The sequence below is a fragment of the Lynx rufus genome, unplaced genomic scaffold (genome assembly GCF_022079265.1).
Source record: "Lynx rufus isolate CCGP_SWC_20201006 ecotype Redwood Valley unplaced genomic scaffold, mLynRuf1.p SCAF_16, whole genome shotgun sequence".
In the NCBI taxonomy this organism is placed as follows: domain Eukaryota; kingdom Metazoa; phylum Chordata; class Mammalia; order Carnivora; family Felidae; genus Lynx; species Lynx rufus.
Window position 1 is genome coordinate 210031 of NW_025814830.1, and position 20855 is coordinate 230885.

Consider the following 20855-nt stretch of genomic DNA (forward strand, 5'->3'; position numbering starts at 1 on the left):
TGACAGCATGGAGCCTGCTTGGGATTCTCTGTCTCACTCTCTCTCTGCCCCTCCCCCAGTTGCTCTCTATCTTCTTCTCTCTCAAAATAAATAAATAAACATTAAAAAACAGATTTTAAGTAATCTCTACGCCCAACGTGGGGCTCAAACTCATGACCCTGAGATCAAGAGTCACATGCTCTACCGACTGAGCCAGCCAGGTACCCCCCCATCCCTGTTTTTATTAAGATTCGTCTTTTGTATTTTATCATCTTATTTTATGGCTACAAATCCCAGTATATTCCTGAGTACAAGTGGTGATACTAGAGATTAATTCTTGAGATTCGTTTGTGACTTATGGGACTGCTCTAATGTCTGAGCATCGACATGAAATTTACTAGTACTTGTTGACTGGGATCATGCTGAACCTAAGAGGCTGGATACATCTGCATTATAAAATATGAACAACTGTTAACAATTATCAAGTAGTTTGCTGAGACTATTCAAGCATCTATTTGTAGTATGGTGCATCAGTCACAAATGCTCTGCAAAATGTATAGTCACAAGTCCTCTATTCTTCAAAAAAAATCCATGCAGTTGTGTTATCCATTTTAAACACGAATTCATCAGTTGTTGGTTCTTTTAAAAGTTTTAATATCAAAAGAAAAAAAAGAAAAACTCACAAAAACCAAAAAATGATCCAAACAAAAAAAACCCCAAAAAACAAACAAAAAAAAACCTAAAAACTTTACTATCAAGGTATATTAATTAAATAAGATATATTCAGTGCCTCTTTTCCTCTGTTTTGAAAAATAGTGTTTAGTGAAGGAAACTGAACTATCCCTTGAAAATACAGAAAACACTAATATGAAAATATAGAAAACATGGCTCAGTTGGTTGAGCATGTGACTCTTGATTTCAGGTTGTGAGTTCAAGCCCCATGTTGGTTGTAGAGATTACTTAAAAAATGAAATAAAATCAGAGTATCTGGGTGGCTTGGTCAGTTAAGCATCCAGCTTCGGCTCAGGTCTCGTGTCATGATCTCACGGATCGTGAGTTTGAGTCCCATATTGGGCTGTTTGAGTCCCTGCATTGGGCTCTCTGCTATCATCTTAGAGCCTGTTTTGGATCCTCTGTCCCCCTGTCTCTCTGCCCCTCCCGTGCTTGTGCGTGTGTGCACATACTCTCTCAAAAATAAATGAACTTTGGGGGCGCCTGGGTGGCGCAGTCGGTTAAGCATCCGACTTCAGCCAGGTCACGATCTCGTGGTCCGTGGGTTCGAGCCCCGCGTCAGGCTCTGGGCTGATGGCTCAGAGCCTGGAGCCTGTTTCCGATTCTTTGTCTCCCTCTCTCTCTGCCCCTCCCCCGTTCATGCTCTGTCTCTCTCTGTCCCAAAAATAAATAAACGTTGAAAAAAAAATTAAAAAAAAAATAAATGAACTTTGAAAAAAAGTCTAAAAAAGTAAAATCTTTTAAAAATTTTATATTATTTTTAAAAACATTTTTTTAATGTTTATTTTTGAGAGAAAGAGAGAGACATAGTGTGAGTGGGGGAGGGCAGAGAGAGAGAGGAAGACACAGAATCCAAAGCAGGTTCCAGTCTTTGAACTGTCAGCACAGAACCTGACACGGGGCTCAAACCCACAAATGTGTGGTCATGACCTGAGTCGAAGTCAGATGCTCAACTGACTGAGCCACCTAGGTGCCCCTAAAATAATCTTTAAAAAAAATAAAGGCACCTGGCTGGCTCAGTTGGAAGAGTGTGCAACTCTTAATCTCATGGTCGTGAGTTTAAGCCCCATGTTGGGTGTGGAGATTACTTAAATATTTAAAATATCTGTTTTTTTTTTAATTATTCTAGTGACAGAGAGAGTGTGCAAGTCAGGGAGAGGGGCAGAGGGGGGGGAGAGAGAGAGAGAGAGAGAGAGAGAGAGAGAATCCCAAGCAGGTTCCATGCTCAGCACAGAGCCTGAGATGGGGCCCCATTCCACAATCATGAGACCATGATGTGAGTCAAAATCAACAGTCACACTGAGCCATGCAGATGCCCCCCACCAAAATCTTAAGAAAAAAAGAAACATTCTGAATATATCAAAATTCAGTCCATTTTTTTCCAAGTTGTATTTCCCAGGTCTCCTCCAAATTCCCTGAAAAGTTCCTTAACATAGACCCAGAACTTCCCCATTGAAATAAAGAGAAAGGAACCACGCATGCATATTTCATAATGGTCTGTTGGGTGCCTGCCATGCCTATTGAATTCTGAGCTCTGTAAATGCAGACTCAGTCTCAAAACCGTCCTGTGGCCGCGCAAGGCTGTGCGTGAACCACTCCAGGATCCAGCGAAGAGATATGGACAGGAACTGCAGGGAGACACCACACTTAATCAACTCTCCCTCCAAAATGATAAAAATACTAGCAAACATTTCAGCAGCTTTGGCAGCTTTCTGAAACTCCATTCTCCGCATGAGTGGAGAATCTTCTGGCCAAGAGAGACCACAGGAGTTCAGCAGGACAGTGATATCTGCAGTGTCATAACGTGGAGGTATGTCCATCACACTTCCACCCCCAGGTCAGTGATGCCACCGCCATGAACACCCATTAGCCTCACAGCCAGAGGGTAGCACTGGCTCCTCCATAACCCTGCAGAGACCCCCATCAGCACAGCAGAGTCAATATTTTACCCAAACTAGCATTCCCACGGTATGCACACATTTGATATGATTCAAAGCTCGGATGAATGAATCGACATAGGTGCACGCAAAAAAATTTGTGCAACAAGTTCATGACATCATTCCTAACTGTTGAAAAGTAGAAACAACCCAATATCTGTGAACAGATTTGCGGGGAAATAAAACGTAGTGTATTCATAGACTCATCGTCAGAAATTTAAAAAGAATGAGGCACCATTATACGCTACAACACAGACGAATCTTTTAGACATAATGCTAAGTAAATAAGCCAGTTCCCAAGGAGCACAGATTGTATACTATCATGTATATGGAATGTCAAAAATAGAAGCAGAGAATGTAGTAGTATTTGGGTTAGGGAGATGTAGCAGGGAGCAAGGGTTGTAGGGAAGATTCCCTTGTAGGGAAGATTGTGGGGGCACCTGGGTGGTTCAGTCAGGTGAGCGCCCGACTTCAACTCAGGTCACGATCTCACAGTTTGTGGGTTCCAGCCTTGTGATGGTCTTTGCACGGACAGCATGGATGGAGTCTGCTTTGGATCCTGTGTCCCTCTCTCTCTGCCCCTCCCCTGCTCATGCTCTGTCTCAAAAATAAATAAACATAAAAAAAATAAATCTAGATTGTGATGATTGCACTCTTTTGTCACACACACACATCAATGGAATTGCACACTTCCCAAAGGAAGATTTTACACATGAATTATATCTCATCGAAACCATTATAAAAAGAATCAAATGAATAAGTGACTAGACTTTGCATTTGCAAAGACAAATCTAACATTTAGGGCTGGATCACCAGATTGGGGCACTGGCAGAGCAGAGCCTGGATACCCGGCTGTCCTCGTTCATGAGAACAAAGGTGCTAACTGTCGGGAAGCAGAGATCAATGAGGGCAGCGCCGTTTCATCAGCCACCAGTAAGGACGGACTAGAGGCATCACATAAACTGAAAAGAGAAAAGAGTGGATGAAAACAGACACGAGGAGTCTACAGATGGCTCTGGCCTCGGCAGAGGATCTGGGAAAGACGCTGGTTCTGTGAACGTGGTGGACTGGCTGCTCGTGTCTGTACAAGATGAGAACCACGGATCCACGAGCCGTGAGATCACGACCTGAGCCGAAGTCGGACGCTTAACCACCTGAGCCACCCAGGCGCCCCTCCATGTCACTTTAATAACGTGCTCCAGGTGATTCTAAGGTGAGGCTGGGATTGATCACGAGGGCTCCCAGGTGCACTTATGAGAGTTGAGTGCGGGCTTTGGCTTAAGGGGAGGTAACAAGGGTCTGCTCTAGGTGAATTTGGAAGGAGCAGGTTGGAGCAGCTACCATCCCAATGCTGTTGCCAGAGTTGTGGGAGGGGAGGCCACGTGAACACAGGAAAGGAGAGAGTCATGTGCTGATCTCCATGTGGGAGCTTATTAACCCTGGTTCTTACCTGCAACAAAGGTCGGGAGAAGGTCACCTTTTGTTTTTTGTCGTTGTTGTTGCTGTTGTTTACGTAAATTTCACCTCCAACATGAGCTCGAACTCATGACCCCTGAGATGCAGACTCGTATGCCCCACCGACTGAGCCAGCCAGGCACTTTTTTGCAGTTCATGGTCCCTCTGCCTGCGATGTAGTGGCAGCAGGTGAAGGGGCTGGGCTGGCACATTTAAGGCATAGTCTCAAGATGCACACATCGCTCCTTCATATAATCTCACTTAAAGAAGAAACCCAGAGAAGGAAGAGAAGGCAACAGGCAAGTTCTCAGGTAAATGTTGAGTCCCGGGTCAGGTGGTGTCCTTGTCTTCTTCTGAAATACCATGGATTTTTTTTTTTTTTTACATTTATTTTTGAGAGAGAGAGAGAAAGAGAGAGAATGGGGGAGGGGCAGAAAGAGAGAGAGAGAGGGAAAGAATCCCAAGCAGGATCTGAACCCTTAGCACAGAGCCCGATGCAGGACTCAATCTCATGAACCACGAGATCATGACGTGAGCTGAAATCAAGAGTTAGCCGCTTAACCGACTGAGCCGCCCAGGTGCCCCTGAAGTATTGTGGCTTTAGAACATGGAAACGTTTATTTCTCTGCCTCTGATGGTCCTGTCTGACAGGCTTATTTTCAGCTTCTATTTTTCCTGTTTTTCTCATGAGGGTCAGGGTTTGGTCTTTAGACCCTTCTCCCTGTGTCCCAGAGCTTTCTCTCAACCCTCTGCAGCCTGGCTGCTTTCATGCCTTGAGCAATTCCCACCGTGAAGGAATGGCCTTTAGCTGTTGGAAATGTTCCCTTGGTGACAGAGTGACCTGTTGATACCCAGGATTAGGGATGAGCTCGGGTCCTGATATATCCATGTGGAAGAACATTTAATGTATAGGTTTCATCCAGAGGTTCCATCGGCTCTGTATGGACCAGGATGAGGAAATGCACAAATAAATAGGAGGCATTCGTGGTCTAAAATCATTCAGAATTTTCTGAAAAAGAGAACCTTGTTGTCTAGATTGCTAAGGAAACAGTTTAAATACACTGGAGATTATGGGACTTGGAAGCTATAGATGGCTCGAAATTTGCATAAAACTGATGCTTTCTCCTGATTAGATTCTGATGATAATTTGGTTTTTTAAATTTATATTTTAAGTTTTTTTTTTTAATTTATTTTTGAGAGAGAGAAAGAGTGTGAGCGGGGGAAGGGTAGAGAGAGAATCCCAAGCAGGCTCCATGGTTAGCATGTAACCCGACATGGGGCTCCATCCCGAGACCCGGGGATCATGACGTGAGCCGAAATCAAGAGTCGGATTTTCAACCGACTGAGCCACCCAAGCGCCCCTAAACGTTGTTGATTAAAAACAGTAAATTAGGGGCGCCTGGGTGGCTCAGTCGGTTAAGCGTCCGACTTCAGCTCAGGTCACGATCTCACGGTCCGTGAGTTCGAGCCCCGCGTCGGGCTCTGGGCTGATGGCTCAGAGCCTGGAGCCTGCTTCCGATTCTGTGTCTCCCTCTCTCTCTGCCCCTCCCCTGTTCATGCTCTGCCTCTCTCTGTCTCAAAAATAAAAATAAACGTTAAAAAAAATTAAAAAAAACAAAAACAGTAAATTATAGGGGCACCTGGGTGGCTCAGTCGGTTGAGCCTCTTGACTTCGGCTCAGGTCATGATCTCTTGGCTCGTGGGCTCAAGCTCTGCATCGGGCTCTGTGCTGACAGCTCAGAGCCTGGAGCCCGCTTGGGATTCTGTGTCTCCCTTTCTCTGCCCTCCCCCACTCACACTCTGCCTGTCTCACTCTCTCTCAAAAATAAAATAAGCATTAAAATTTTTTTTTAAAAGTCAACAACTTTTAGTATAATTCACATATTTCATAGAAACAAGAATGTAGCAAACAGCTCAGAGTAATATGCAAAAAATGTTTTAAAGCTCCTGCTTTGCACACGTTACTCTCTACATCCGGAGCAGGCTCTCTCCTCCGCATCAGGTTCACTGGTCTGAACCTCCTCGCACACCTGGCTCTTCCTGCAGGGGGCGCATTCATACCTTGCATTCGCAGGGGCTGGTGCAGGAGCCACCAGTGGAGCATGAGAACTTGGGGTCCGTTTGGAACCAAGGTGACGATAGAGGTCCAAAGCCGGTGACAAAGGCAGACGCTGATATGGGCTGGAGGCATGGTGTATAATTGACTGTTTTTTTTCCCCCTCCAACAATACCACAGCAGTGACATGACCAGGGTGCGTCAGGGACCTGACATCAGCTTGTTCCATTACAACCAACTTTACCGTCTTGGTTCAGTTCTCTGGCAGAGCCCTCCACTCTGAAGCCCATACAGTTTTAAGGTTAGTAAAGTTTTTTCTTTGTCGTTAATATGGATCTGGAGTGATTTACTGAGAGTTCTGCATAAAGCGTCATATTTCATCTGCAAAGACCCCTGTCTTCTTTGTCTTTGCTTACAGTTTGCTTTGGGAAATGAAGGCTCTCGCCTTTATTTACTTGGAGATACTCATTTTTTGCGGGTGAAGGTTCTAAATTGTTCAGGCATCGGTCCTGAAATTTCCATTCATTCCACAATCATGTCACAGACATACTCTTATCGCTTTGTAACACTCATATCAATATATGTTCAAGTGTCTCAAAATTCTAAAATACAACTCCTAAATGACCAACAAAACAAATTTTGTTTCTTTTTAAAAGAATTTTTTTTTGAAATTTATTCATTTTTGAGAGAGAGAGCGAGAGAAACTGAGTGAGAGCTGAGGAGGGACAGGGAGGGAAGGTGACACCGAATCTGAAAAGAGGCTCGAGGCTCTGAACTGTCAGCACAGAGCCCGATGAAGGGCTTGAACTCACGAGCCGTGAGCTTATGACCTGAGCTGAAGTTGGACACTTAACAAACTGAGCCACCCAGGTGCCCCAACAGAACAAATTTTCAGCTTAACACACAACTCATAAACAATAGCTTTTATTTTAGTCTGTGTGCATGTCTCTGTGGTGTGTTCAAAAGACACAAAAAGCATCATCCACAAATAGATGTATACTTTTATACCAGTGAAAATATATTTTTCATTTAAAAAATGTTTTATTTTTTTAAGTTTATTTATTTATTTTTTTATTTAAAAAAAATTTTTTTTAACATTTATTTATTTTTGAGACAGAGAGAGACAGAGCATGAACAGGGGAGGGGCAGAGAGAGAGGGAGACACAGAATCTGAAGCAGACTCCGGGCTCTGAGCTGTCAGTGCAGAGCCCAACACAAGGCTCAAACCCACGAACCATGAGATCATGATATGAGCCAAAGCTGGACACTTAACTGACTGAGCCACCCAAGTGCCCCCTGAAAAAAAAAATATATTTTTAAAATGTTTATTCATTTAAAAAAATTTTTTTAAACATTTATTTATTTTTGAGACAGAGAGAGACAGAGCGTGAAACAGGGGAGGAGCAGAGAGAGAGGGAGACACAGAATCTGAAACAGGCTCCAGGCTCTGAGCTGTCAGCACAGAGCCCGATGCAGGGCTCGAACTCACGGACCGTGAGATCATGACCTGAGCAGAAGTCGGACACTTAACCGACCAAGCCACCCAGGCACCCCTTTTTAAGTTTATTTTTGAGAGAGAGAGAGATCAAGCAGGTGAGGGGCAGAGAGAGAGAGAGAGAGTGAGAGAGAGAGAGAGTACGAAGCAGGCTTCAGGCTCCGAGCTGTCAGCACAGAGCCTGACACAGGGCTCAAACTCACGAACTGTGAGATCATGACCTGAGCTGAAGTCGAATGTTTAACTGACTGAGCCACCCAGGTGCCCCAAAAATGTTTATTTTTGAGAGAGAAAGAGCGTGTGCATGCACACAAGTGGGGGAGTAGCAGAGAGAGAGAGACAGAGAGAGAGAGAGAGGGAGGGAGGGAGGGAGACACAGAATCTGAAGCAGACTCCGGGCTCTGAGCTGTCATTGCAGAGCCCAACACAAGGCTCAAACCCACAAACCATGAGATCATGATATGAGCCAAAGCTGGACACTTAACTGACTGAGCCACCCAAGTGCCCCTGAAAAAAAATATTTTTATATTTTTAAAATGTTTATTCATTTAAAAAAATTTTTTTTAACGTTTATTTATTTTTGAGACAGAGAGAGACAGAGCATGAACAGGGGAGGGGCAGAGAGAGAGGGAGACACAGAATCTGAAACAGGCTCCAGGCTCTGAGCTGTCAGCACAGAGCCCGACGTGGGGCTCGAACTCACGGACCGTGAGATCATGACCTGAGCCGAAGTCGGACGCTTTACCGACCGAGCCACCCAGGCGCCCCTAAAATGTTTATTCATTTTTTGAGAGAGAGACACACAGAGAGTAAGTGGGGGAGGGGCAGAGAGAAAGAGGGAGAGAGGGAGACACAGAATCGGAGGCAGGCTCCAAGCTCTGAGCTGTCAGCACAGAACCTGATGCGAGGCTTGAACCCATGAACTGTGAAATCATGACCTGAGCTGGAGTCTCGCACTAAACCCTCTGAGCCACCCAGGTGCCCCTAACTCTTGAAAAATCTCTTAAGAAAAGACCGAAAAAATGAAGTTAGAAATATCTTAGAACCCAGAGTAAACGGAGAATGTTGGGATTCAGTTGACACTCTGGATGTCCTTCCCGCCCCCAGTTCCTACACAGGATCCAATGGCTTTGAAGGCAAGCATCAGTCACTGAGGACTGGCAGGAAGGCCACCAGAGATCTGGCAGTCGGAGTGATCTTGTCACAGACTGTGGTCGGAATCCTGGGGACCTTGTCTCTTCTTCACCCTTACCTCCTCCTTTCTTTCACTGGGGGCGAAGTGTGCAGATTTGATTCCCAGGCACCTGACTGTAGCCAACGCCTTGGTCGTTCTCTCTAAAGGAGTCCCCCACATGATGGCAGATTTTGGGGTGAGGCAGGGCGCCAATGATTTAAAAAAAATTTTTTTTAACATTTATTTATTTTTGAGACAGAGACAGAGCATGAACGGGGGAGGGTCAGAGAGAGAGGGAGACACAGAATCTGAGACAGGCTCCAGGCTCTGAGGGGTCAGCACAGAGCCCTACGCGGGGCTCGAACTCACGGACCACGAGATCATGACCTGAGCCGAAGTCAGACACTTAACCGACCAAGCCACCCAGATGCCCCTCATTTTATTTATTTATTTTTTTTTAACATTTATTCATTTTTCAGGGACAGAGAGAGACAGAGTGTGAGTGGGGGAGGGGCAGAAAGAGAGGAAGTCACAGAATCCGAAGCAGGCTCCAGGCTCTGAGCGGTCAGCACAGAGCCCGACGCGGGGCTCGAACTCACGGACCGCGAGATTATGACCTGAGCCGAAGTCGGACGCTTAACCAACTGAGCCACCCAGGCGCCCCACGTGCTGACGATTTTAGATGTGTCCTTCTCTTCTATGTTCAGAGAGTGGCCAGGGGTGTGTCCATTGAGATCACCCGCCTGTTGAGTATCTTCCAGGCCATCACCATCAGTCCCCAGAACTCCAGGTGGGCAGCGCTTAAAGGGAAAGTTGCAAAGTACATCGGCCCCTCCACCGCCCTCTGCTGGATGCCGGATGTGCTGATAAACACCATTTTCCCGCTCTATGAGACTGCCCAGTGGATCAGCACAAACATAACGTGAAAAAGGAATTATGGATAATGTGGGGTCTTTCACGATAATATCAGAGTCTCTCTGTTTGTGGTGTGGCTATCGCTCACTGATGTTTTCTCTCTGGGGCTCATGCTCTGGGCCAGGGGCTACGTGGTCTCCATCCTGCACAGGCACAAGCAGAGTCTGATACATTCATGCAACCAGTGTCTCTCCCAGATTCTCTGCTGGTTCCAGAGCCACCCAGAGCATCCTCGTTCTGGTGAACACCTTTGTGTTTTGTCAGAGACTCTCCTCCATTTGTCAAGTTTGCGTGGCTTGTTTAAATAACCCAGCCAGGGGCGCCTGGGTGGCTCAGTTGGTTAAGCGTCCGACTTCAGCTCAGCTCATGATGTCGCGGTCCGTGGGTCCAAGCCCCGCGTCGGGCTCTGTGCTGACAGCTCAGAGCCTGGAGCCCGTTTCGGATTCTGTGTCTCCCTCTCTCTCTGCCCCTCCCCCGTTCATGCTCTGTCTCTCTCTGTCTCAAAAATAAATAAGTGTTAAAAAAATTTTTTAAATAAATAACCCAGCCAGTTGCTGGTGGCCATGTCAGCTCTCTTTGCTGTATGTTTTCCTACTCTCAGCCCCTTTATGCTGATGAACTGTGACCCCAGTGTGTCCAGGCCCAGCTTTGCCTGGATAAGAATAAAAAAATTCCCTCATCTTATCGGAAACATGTATTTTTCTTGTTGTTGTTTTTCCCTCTGCCTTTGTGCCATCAGTGCAGAGCCAGATGGGGCTCAGTCCCACAAACTGTGCGATCATGACCTGAGCTGATATCAAGAGTCAGCTGCCTAGAGGCGCCTGGGCAGCTCAGTTGGTTAAGCTTCCAACTTCAGCTCAGGTCATGATCTCATGGTTCATGGGTTTGAGCCCCGGGTCGGGCTCTGTGCTGACAGCTCAGAACTTGGAACCTGGAGCCTGCTTCAGATTCTGTGTCTCTCTCTCAAAAATAAACATTAAAAAAAAAAAAGTCACATGCCTAACCAATGGAGTCATCCAGGCATCCCTACTTTATTTATTTTCATTCATTCATTCATTTTAGCTTTATTTATTTATTTTTAGTAATCTCTGCCCCCAACATGGGGCTCGAACTCACTGCGCCAGCCAGGTGCCCCAACATTTTACCTTAGATTGGTAGTATTTCATAAAAAAAAAATTTTTTTTAATGTATTTTTATTTTTTTTAATATATGAAATTTATTGTCAGATTGGTTTCCATACAACACCCAGTGCTCATCCCAAAAGATGCCCTCTTCAATGCCCATCAGCTCCCCTCCCCTCTCTCCCACCCCCCATCAACCCTCAGTTTGTTCTCAGTTTTTAACAGTCTCTTATGCTTTGGCTCTCTCCCACTCTAACCTCTTTTTTTTTTTTTCCTTCCCCTCCCCCTTGGGTTCCTGTTAAGTTTCTCAGGATCCACATAAGAGTGAAACCATATGGTATCTGTCTTTCTCTGTATGGCTTATTTCACTTAGCATCACACTCTCCAGTTCCATCCACGTTGCTACAAAGGGCCATAATTCATTCTTTCTCATTGCCACGTAGTACTCCATTGTGTATATAAAATTTCTTTATCCATTCATCAGTTGATGGACATAATGTGTGTTTATTTTTGAGAGAGGGAGACAGAGCGTGAGTGGGGGAGGGGCAGAGAGAGAGGGAGACACAGAATCCGAAGCAGGCTCCAGGCTCTGAGCTGTCAGCACAGAGCCAGATGTGGGGCTCGAACTCCCAAACCGTGAGATCATGACCTGAGCTGAAGTCAGATGCTTAACTGACTGAGCCACCCAGGCACCCCTAAAACCTTTTCTTTATGTATAAAGATTCATTCTATAAGTCAACACCAGTTAAGAATGAAACTTTAGAGGGGTGTCTGGTTGGCTCAGCATCTGTGACGCTTCATCTTGGGGTTATGAATTGGGGGTAGAGATTTCTTAAAAAAATAAAATCTTAAAGAATAAGGCTTTAGAGATTCTAATAAAATTTATATGCAGTACAGATAACAATATCATACGAAAGGAATCTGCCCCATTACCAAGTTTGGGTTTAATGAATGCAAAATTGGCTCAATGTTAGGATGTTTGCAGAAAGACTCATTTGTTTTACACCAGGACGAGAGTGCTGTGTCTGTATTACAGTAATTGAACACTAATATCACCGAATTAAACAATTTATGCCATGCCATCAACTATGGGTCACGAAAGCTTAATAAATAATAAAATGTATAGAAATAAAATCGTACCTATTTTCTGATCACATTCTTTTCAAACCTCAGTTAAGTGAAAATATTAGAAATGAGATTTGTGAAACTTGTGCATGGTATTAAAGTCAAAGAGGAATGTGCATTGAGTTTGGGATATCACAATATTTTTCAACCAGAGAAAATATCACAGGACACATTGGAGCCTAACCACCACTGTCTGAAACACAAATCCTAAATTACCTTTCTTTAAATGCTGTTTTCCGGGGCGCCTGGGTGGCTCAGTCGGTTAAGCATCCGACTTCGGCTCAGGGCATGATCTCGCGGTCCATGAGTTCGAGCCCCGCGTCGGGCTCTGTGCTGACAGCTCAGAGCCTGGAGCCTGTTTCAGATTCTGTGTCTCCCTCTCTCTGACCCTCCCCTGTTCATGCTCTGTCTCTCCCTGTCTCAAAAATAAATAAAAACGAAAAAAATATATATTAAAAAAATAAAAAAAAATAAATGCTGTTTTCCTAACCTCAGGAGGGAAAACTGTCTTCACCATTATCATCGGAAATTGATGTTTTCAGTGGGGCAGGATTAATTCCCTTGAGTTGTGTCATAACCCAAGTTAGAGAAATATATTTCTATTCCAGCAGCGGCTGTTCAGACGTACTTTTTCTGCCAAGGATTGGGTGATTCCTATGGACCCATCTTACTTTTTGTTAAAAGCATGGCACCTTGTACATTATAGATGCACCTCTAATAAACCTAAAATTTTAGTCTTGGATTTCTATAAGGTATATGGAACAGAAGATGGTTTAAGAACTATAATCCTTAAACACCTTAAAAATCAAATTCCAGGGGCGCCTGGGTGGCTTAGTCGGTTGAGCGACCGACTTCGGCTCAGGTCATGATCTCACAGTCTGTGGGTTCGAGCCCCGCGTCGGGCTCTGTGCTGACAGCTCAGAGCCTGGAGCCTGTTTCAGATTCTGTGTCTCCCTCTTTCTCTGACCCTCCTCTGTTCATGCTCTCTCTCTGTCTCAAAAATAAATAAACGTTAAAAAAATTTAAAAAAAAAATCAAATTCCATAATCACTTGGCTTAAACACGAGCAAACACCATGAGTAAGGATTGTATTAGGTTATGTTAAGAATCATCAAGGATTGGGGCACCTGGCTGGCTCAGTCAGTAAAACATGTGACTCTTGATCTCAGGGTTAGGAGTTCAAGCCCCACATTGAGTTCAGAACCTACTTAAAAAAAAGAAAAGAAAAAGAATCATCAGGGGTTGGTGTAGGTCTAGTACTCCCAGTTTTCTTTACCGGCTCAGCCCATGCCTTAGGAATTTCCCTCATCCCCATATAGCTTTGGTACTGGAGCAGGCTCCACCCCAGAAGTATTCCTTTTCTGACATCACTTACACAGGCTCCTGAAACACCTCCTTTCGTTAGGGACTCTGCTCTTCAGCCTGAAAGAGAAAACCCTTACTTGAATACTTTCTGCTGCCAGGCTGGTGGACTGAGTGTGAAGGTTGCAACAGCCTTTGCTTATGTGTTTGTGTGCAGGGGGTGGCAGGGGGTTAGGGGGGCAGCCATACTGTAAGCTATGGGTTTGTGGTCCTGTGTCCTCACCTCCCCTTAGACCCACAATTACCATTTCACATGTACTGGCAGTGACAGTGCAGACTTGGAGACCTAGGAACGTTTCTGAAAAAAAGTTTTTCCTAGTTGCCAATTACCAAAAACAATTACAACCTTCTGGTTCATATCTCTGAAGAGTCCTTTGGAACGTGTGTGAACAGTACTTTCTTTTTAATTTAGTTTAATTTAATTTAATTTTTTATTGTTTTAATTTACATCCAAGTTAGTTAGCATATTGTGCAACAGTGATTTCAGGAGTAGATTCCTTAATGCCCCTTACCTATTTAGCCCATCCCCCCTCCCACAACCCCTCCAGTAACCCTCTGTTTGTTCTCCATACTTAAGAGTCTCTTGTGTTTTGTCTCCCTCCCTGTTTTTATATTATTTTTGCCTCCCTTCCCTTGCGTTCATCTGTTCTGCGTCCTAAAGTCCTCATATGACTGAAGTCATATGATATTTGTCTTTCTCTGACTAATTTTGCTTAGCATAATACTATCTAGTTCCACCCACATAATTGCAAATGCAAGATTTCATTCTTTGTGATTGCTGAGTAACACTCCATTGCATAAACATACCACATCTTCTTTATCCATTCATCCATCGATGGACATTTGGGCTCTTTCCATACTTTGGCTATTGTTGATTGTGCTTCTATAAACGTAGGGGTGCATGTGCCCCTTCAAAACAGCATTACTGTATTCCTTGGATAAATACCTAGTAGTGCAATTGCTGAGTCATAGGGCAGTGCTATTTTTAATTTTTTGAGGAACCTCCATACTGTTTTCCAGAGTGGCTGCACCAGCTTCCATTCCCACCAACAGTGCAAAAGAGATCCTTTTTCTTGGTATCCTTGCCAATATCTCTTGTATGCTGAGTTGTTAACGTTAGCCATTCTGACAGGTATGAGGTGGTATCTCAATGTGGTTTTGATTTGTATTTCCCTGATGATGAGTGATGTTGAGCATTTTTTTCATGTGTCGGTTGGCCATCTGGATGTCTTCTGTGGAGAAGTGTTTATTCACGTCTTTTGCCCATTTCTTCACTGGATTACTTGTTTTTTGAGTTTGATAAGTTCTTTATAGATTTTGGGTACTAACCCTTTATCTGATATGTCATTTGCAAATATCCTCTCCCATTCAGTTGGTTGCCTTTGTGAACAGTACTTTCTTTTCTGGGATCCCTGGAGGCAGACAGGGAAGAAGCAGGATGCTGTCGTCTGACAGATGAGGAACTGGAGGTGAAGCACCTGCGTCTTACTGGATCTTCCACTTCCCGTAGAAGATTTTCTGCCTAAAAACAGGTTTCTTATTAATTTTCAGACCACTGGGGTGCACCGCCTTCAAGTTATGAGCAGAAATATGGAAGCTGAGGGGCACCCGGGTGGCTCAGTCGGTTAAGCATCTGACTTTGGCTCAGGTCATGATTTCACCTTTCATGAGTTTGAGCCCTGAGTCAGGCTCTGTGCTGACAGGGTGGAGCCTAGAGCCTGCTTCAGATTCTGTGTCTCTTTGTGTCTCAGCCCCTCCCCCGCTCACGATATGTCTCTCTCTCTCTCTCTCTCTCAAAAATAAATAAACATAAAAAAAATGGAATCTGACAAAATACCTGATAAGGATAATCAGTGGAATACAAGTAAAAGAAAGAACATGAAACCGCTAATGTGCATTAGGAATTATTGGACATGTTTGACCTACTCGATGCCGATTAAGTTGAAAGTTAGATGACATGGAATTTTGTAGTAAAGAGTAATTGAGGAATATTGACTCCAGTAATGATAGGAAGCCTAAGTAGAAGACGTATACACAGAAGAAAGAGATATCTTTGTAAATAAACAGATAAAGCACCTTCATCGCATGGTTTGATGGGTGGATTCTACCATTTTTAAAAGAAGAGATAATTATCCTTTTTCAGTTCAAGAGCTTTGAAGAATTGCCAGAGTCTTCTACACTTATGTTTGCTCATTTTCTGCAACAAGTATTCATTACTTTAGTGATTAGTGAAGAAGTATAAGATATGCATATCAACCAATCATTGGTGTTTCCAACTAATCATTCTCAAGATATATATCTAAAGTCCTGGGGCGCCTGGGTGGCGCAGTCGGTTAAGCGTCCGACTTCAGCCAGGTCACGATCTCGCGGTCCGGGAGTTCGAGCCCCGCGTCAGGCTCTGGGCTGATGGCTCAGAGCCTGGAGCCTGTTTCCGATTCTGTGGCTCCCTCTCTCTCTGCCCCTCCCCCGTTCATGCTCTGTCTCTCTCTGTCCCAAAAATAAATAAACGTTGAAAAAAAAATTAAAAAAAAAAAAAAATAAAATAAAGTCTTGGCATGTATCCCCCGTGGAATGGGGGGGGGGGGACTGCTGTGTTCCCAAGCCCTGGAATGTACCACAGTAAGAAGGCAGCACAGACCTTAGTGTGAAAAGGGAAAAGAGAATAGTACCTGGATGTTACTTAAGCTTATTGAGGTAATCATTTACCTATGCACATAGAAATCATTACATTGTCTGAAGTCATTGTGATAGAAATCATTAAGTGTCTGAAGCTTATAAAATATCATACGTCAATTATGTCTCAATAAAACTGGGGAAAAACTAAAAATATAAATACAACCTCCCCCTTTTCCCTGTCTCCTCCCATATTAGCTTCTCCTGACCTGTTGCATTCACATGCCCAGGGGATAGCGTAACCTTGCTTGGCCCCTGACTCAAGTAAGTGTTAAACTCATTAGCCTCTATTTACATAGAAAAAATAATTATAGGGGCGCCTGGGTGGCTCAGTCGGCTAAGCGTCTGACTTCGGCTCAGGTCATGATCTCCCAGTTCGTGAGTTCGAGCCCCACGTCGGGCTCCGGGCTGACAGCTCGGAGCCTGGAGCCTGCTTCAAATTCTATGTCTCCCTCTCTCTCTGCTCCTCCCCTGCTCACGCTCGGTCTCTCTCTCCTTCAAAAATAAATAAAAACATTAAAAAAAAAGAAAAAATAATTATAAAGCAATCAAACTCAGCTGATAGGGTTTGGACAGGGTCCATGGTGAGGGAAGGAAGAGAACTGAACAAGGGAAGTTTGTGAGTTGTGGCTAATTCAGCATCCTGCTGTTTCTCCATCAGTCAGTAGCTGGAATCCACCTGTTGTATGTTTGGGCTTCCAGGTCCCATTAGTGCCAGAGTGAATCACGCCAATCTGGATGAAGTGCAGGTAGAAAAGTATTAGGGAGGCACGATAGGTCTTATCATGAGTGTCTCTACCTTTCTATGTCCAAACTTTCCACTGTGTGGATAGTACTGTGTTTGTTCATCGACAAGTCAGAAGGGTGGTCTCCATAGCCCTGCCTGGGTTGTTACCACCTCTCTATCAGTAAGGGTGGTTGAAATTCATAGTCCTTTCTCCACTTGAGGTTTCCTGGAAATGTGTGGTCATATTTACAATGCTCAGTTCTTCCACTGGTGAAGAGAATTTGGTGATTTTGTCGTCTGGGGCCAGTTGGCGAAGGCGCCACCTGGAAGTGCCTTGGGGTTTTAGATTCATAGCTACTTGGACATAATTACTGGTTGTACTGATCCTGAAGGTCAGTTCTTTTCTTCCTATGGGGCTCTTGTCAGACTGAATCCTTTCCCATCCAGGGCTTGAGACCCCCAGACTCCTCCAGCTTTGAGTTGGGTCAATGCAAGCTCTTTGAAAGGCCCCAGAAGCCTTGCTTGTCATGTAGAAATTGTATATACAAGAGGGGAAAATACACTGGTGCATGCACATCTCAGGTCTAAAGGAAAAATTGGGAGCTATCTTTGGTGGAAATTTTATGCCTTCTTGTGAAGAAATAGTTTCTACTTACATAAATGGGTTAGAAAAAAGCTTACAGTGGAAGCCACCACCATGGGGCAAAAATGCCTGAGGTTAGCTAGTGAGATAGTGTAATGGATCATGAGTAACTTGTATCACCTGCAGGCAATTACTGTCCATCTGGTGCCAGTATACTAATGTACCTTGATTGCAAACTCCACTTGCCTTGCTTCTTACATGCACAAGTTAAAGATTACTTTCTGATTGTTTTCTCCACCTTCATGTGTGTAGGATCTTGTTTTCTTCACGTTCATCATGTGGGTAATATCTTGTGAGCTGAATAAATATGGAGACAAAACCACTATTCCTGGCTCTTGTCTCTTCCTGGACACTAGCCTCTCTCCTATTTAATCCTGCATCCTCTGCCTTGCTGGACAAGAGAGAACTCCAGACTCCCTGTCTGCAATACCTTCTCAAGTGTCTGAAGCAAATTTCCTTCTTCTGTGAGGCCTTTGGTTCACCGAGCATTCCTGACCGCATGGCCAAGGGTTTAGTGACAGCTTGGGAAAAGTGACACCTAATGGTGTTCCCTAGGGTGCTGTGGCTGCCCAGCCTCAGTGCCAGCCACGCAGAACCCAAAGCGGGCATGGTGGCTCCACCCAAAGATCGGTCGTCAGAATTCAGGGTTTGGGGTTGTTGCCTATGTTCTAGCTCTTGACCTTCCATGTTGAAAACTGTAGATCTTCTGATTATGGTGGTGGGGCTGGGACCTGGGAACACATCTCAGCTGCTGCTCCCTTGGAAACCCGTGTTAAGGGCTTGTTGTCATAAGGGACTGATCACTGAGCACTGATTGATCATGCGATCGATGATGGAGCTCAGCTCTGTGCTGATGCAGAGGCCATCACTGCATGACAGACCTGTGGTTCTGGGAGAAAGTTGACTTGTTTGTCTCACGGCTGGGAGGCTCCCAACCCTTCCAGGCAGAATGACTCCAGGCCATCATGCCTCACACTGCTAATGCCTCCAGCATGTCAGTTAGCCAACTCCAGCCACATCATTGTGACCCTGCAAGCCGTGTCACTGTTTACCCTTTCTGGATCATTTGCACTCCCACCATGTTATGCGTTTTATCACCAAATCTAAAAATGGGTCAACTGTCTAATTCTACCTCTATTATGTCCTCCTCCTGGCCCACACAACTTGGCTTGGCCATTTGGTGATTGAATGTAGCCATCTTCAAGAGCAGATGTTCTCTTCTTGACTGTTTCCAGGATAGGGATGGAAGGGGTAAAAGTTACAGGACAACACAGGGTTCTAAGGTTTGCCAGCCTAGAGGGATGGCATGTTTTAGGTGCTCTCAGCCCATGCACTCTGATTGACATGGGATCCACTGGTAGGACCCAGCCTTAAAAACAACACTTGTTGGGGCACCTGGGTGGCTCAGTTGGTTGAACATCCGACTTCCCTCAGGTCATGATCTCACGGTTCGTGAGTTCAAGCCCCATGTCAGGCTCTGTGCTGACAGCTCAGAGCCTGGAGCCTACTTTGGGTTCTGTCTCTCTCTCTCTCTCTCTCTCTCTCTCTCTCTCTCTCTCTCTCCCTCTGCCCCTCACCTGCTTGCTCTCTCTCTCTCTCAAAAATAAACAAACATTAAAAAAAGTAAAAGAAAAAAAAACTTGTTAAGTACATATGCTGTGTACATCCGTAGGATTCTTCTTATGTGGAAACCATTCATTGACATCCCTCACCCCTGAGCATAGGCTGACATGAACCTTAGGGGTGGTCATAAGAGACTTTGCCAGTATTTAAGGAAACAACATACTGGCCCTGGAAGGTATTCAAATCAGCCTCAACTCACCGATCATGGTTATTATGAGTGAAGAAATAGTTCTAGACTTCTTCCTTGCAGGCCAGAGTAGTGTGTACCTGGATTAATAACCCTGGCCAAGTGAAATGTATTAATCAAGGTTTTAAAAATTATTATTATTTTCTGTGCTTTATGATACTTTGGCATCTTGGAGGCTTTCCTAATTCTAGAGAGACTGTCCCGCTCTGTGCTAGTTAACGCCTAGAGATAGCTAACCACTGCCTCACATTGTGACAATCGTCTGTGTAAACCCACCGGCCATTCCAGAGCCCATAGCCCTAACCAACTCTTACATACCAAACCAATATTTACCCTTGCCCTAAATCACCCCTGGGCCGGGTACTGAATGACTGGGGACCACACCTACTGTCCAGAGTCCACTGAAATTATTCAAACTAGCCAATCTTAAGTGGTTTGATTTCCCTCTCTTCTTTCTTCCCACAGAAAGCGCACTAAATGCTCTGAGCGGTGCTTTCCCTTTGCTCCTTCAGACTCCTACTGACCCTGCCTGGTACTTCCCTGCGGGTCTTGTGTGGTGTGAAATGTTCCTTTTCCCCAGGAGCTGTAAGTAGTAAACTCTTTTTTCAAAGGCATTCATTTCCATTTCTGTCACCTTACCACACTTGATTAGAACAAATCCCTGATACAGCTTCAATATAAAGGTCAATGCAAACACTTAAGGAGAAAACCACCTGGCTCCCCAAAGCATGTCCTGATGGCTTATGAAATTTTTCAGGTGGTTGAATCTGAGACTTTGAGTGTATTGCTGAGGTCAGGCTTCCCTGATCTGACTGCATGGGGCCCTGATGATAGTAACTTTAATCAAATGATTAATGAATTTGGTATCAGCCTATTCTCTGTGATTTGCCACTGTCCAATGGTGGGGTATACTCATGGGAAAATTTACCAGAAGTCAACTATACAGAAATAAGGAGCTGTGGGGTACCAGGTTGCCTCAGTCGATAGAGTATATGACTCTTGATCTTGGGGTTGTGGGTTTGAGCCCCATGTTGGGTGTAAAAATTACTTAAAAATAAAAATAAATCTTAAAATAATAATGATGCTTTGAAGGAAGGAGCTGATACTCATGGGATTTTCAAGTTTCTGTGTGTCTTGTGGGCAGAGTTGTTGATAGATTTTATTCCTATTTTCCCAAAGATGTCTATATAGAAAACAGCCTTAGAAAATAGATGGTTTCTCCTTTTGGGGCATAGAACAGATTTATTTGTCATGCAGGAAAATGAAGGTAATGTTTCCAGGCAAAAGCTGGATCGGTTTGAAGCTTGGGGGCCAAAGGGAACCAATGCACATATCAAGCTTATGTTACCTGTGGTACTGTGAATAATAAAGCCCTTGTCTCTGATCTAGGAGTCTTGTGTCTTCTACCCACATCCATGAAACCTTTGAAGACTAACTTGTTCACCTGCCATTTGGCTAAAATTTTGGACTCTTTCTAGTTTCTGAAAGTGATCATATGGTGTTTGTATTCACACATTTCCCCCCCCTCTAACAGATTGTGTTATGCTAAGAGAAGCTTCCCTCAGTCTCCAAATCAGGATGAGTTTGGGTGTGTAGGTCGGGTATGATTTGGGAGAAGCAAATTGATCACTGTAAAAATGGTAATGAATTA

The 20855-nt window shown here is 44.4% G+C and overlaps 1 pseudogene; it reads left to right on the forward strand.

Annotated features, from left to right (window-relative positions):
- Positions 1–1982: 1982 nt before the first annotated feature.
- On the forward strand, positions 1983–19727 carry LOC124511649 (vomeronasal type-1 receptor 4-like; annotated as a pseudogene).
- The last annotated feature ends 1128 nt before the right edge of the window (positions 19728–20855 follow it).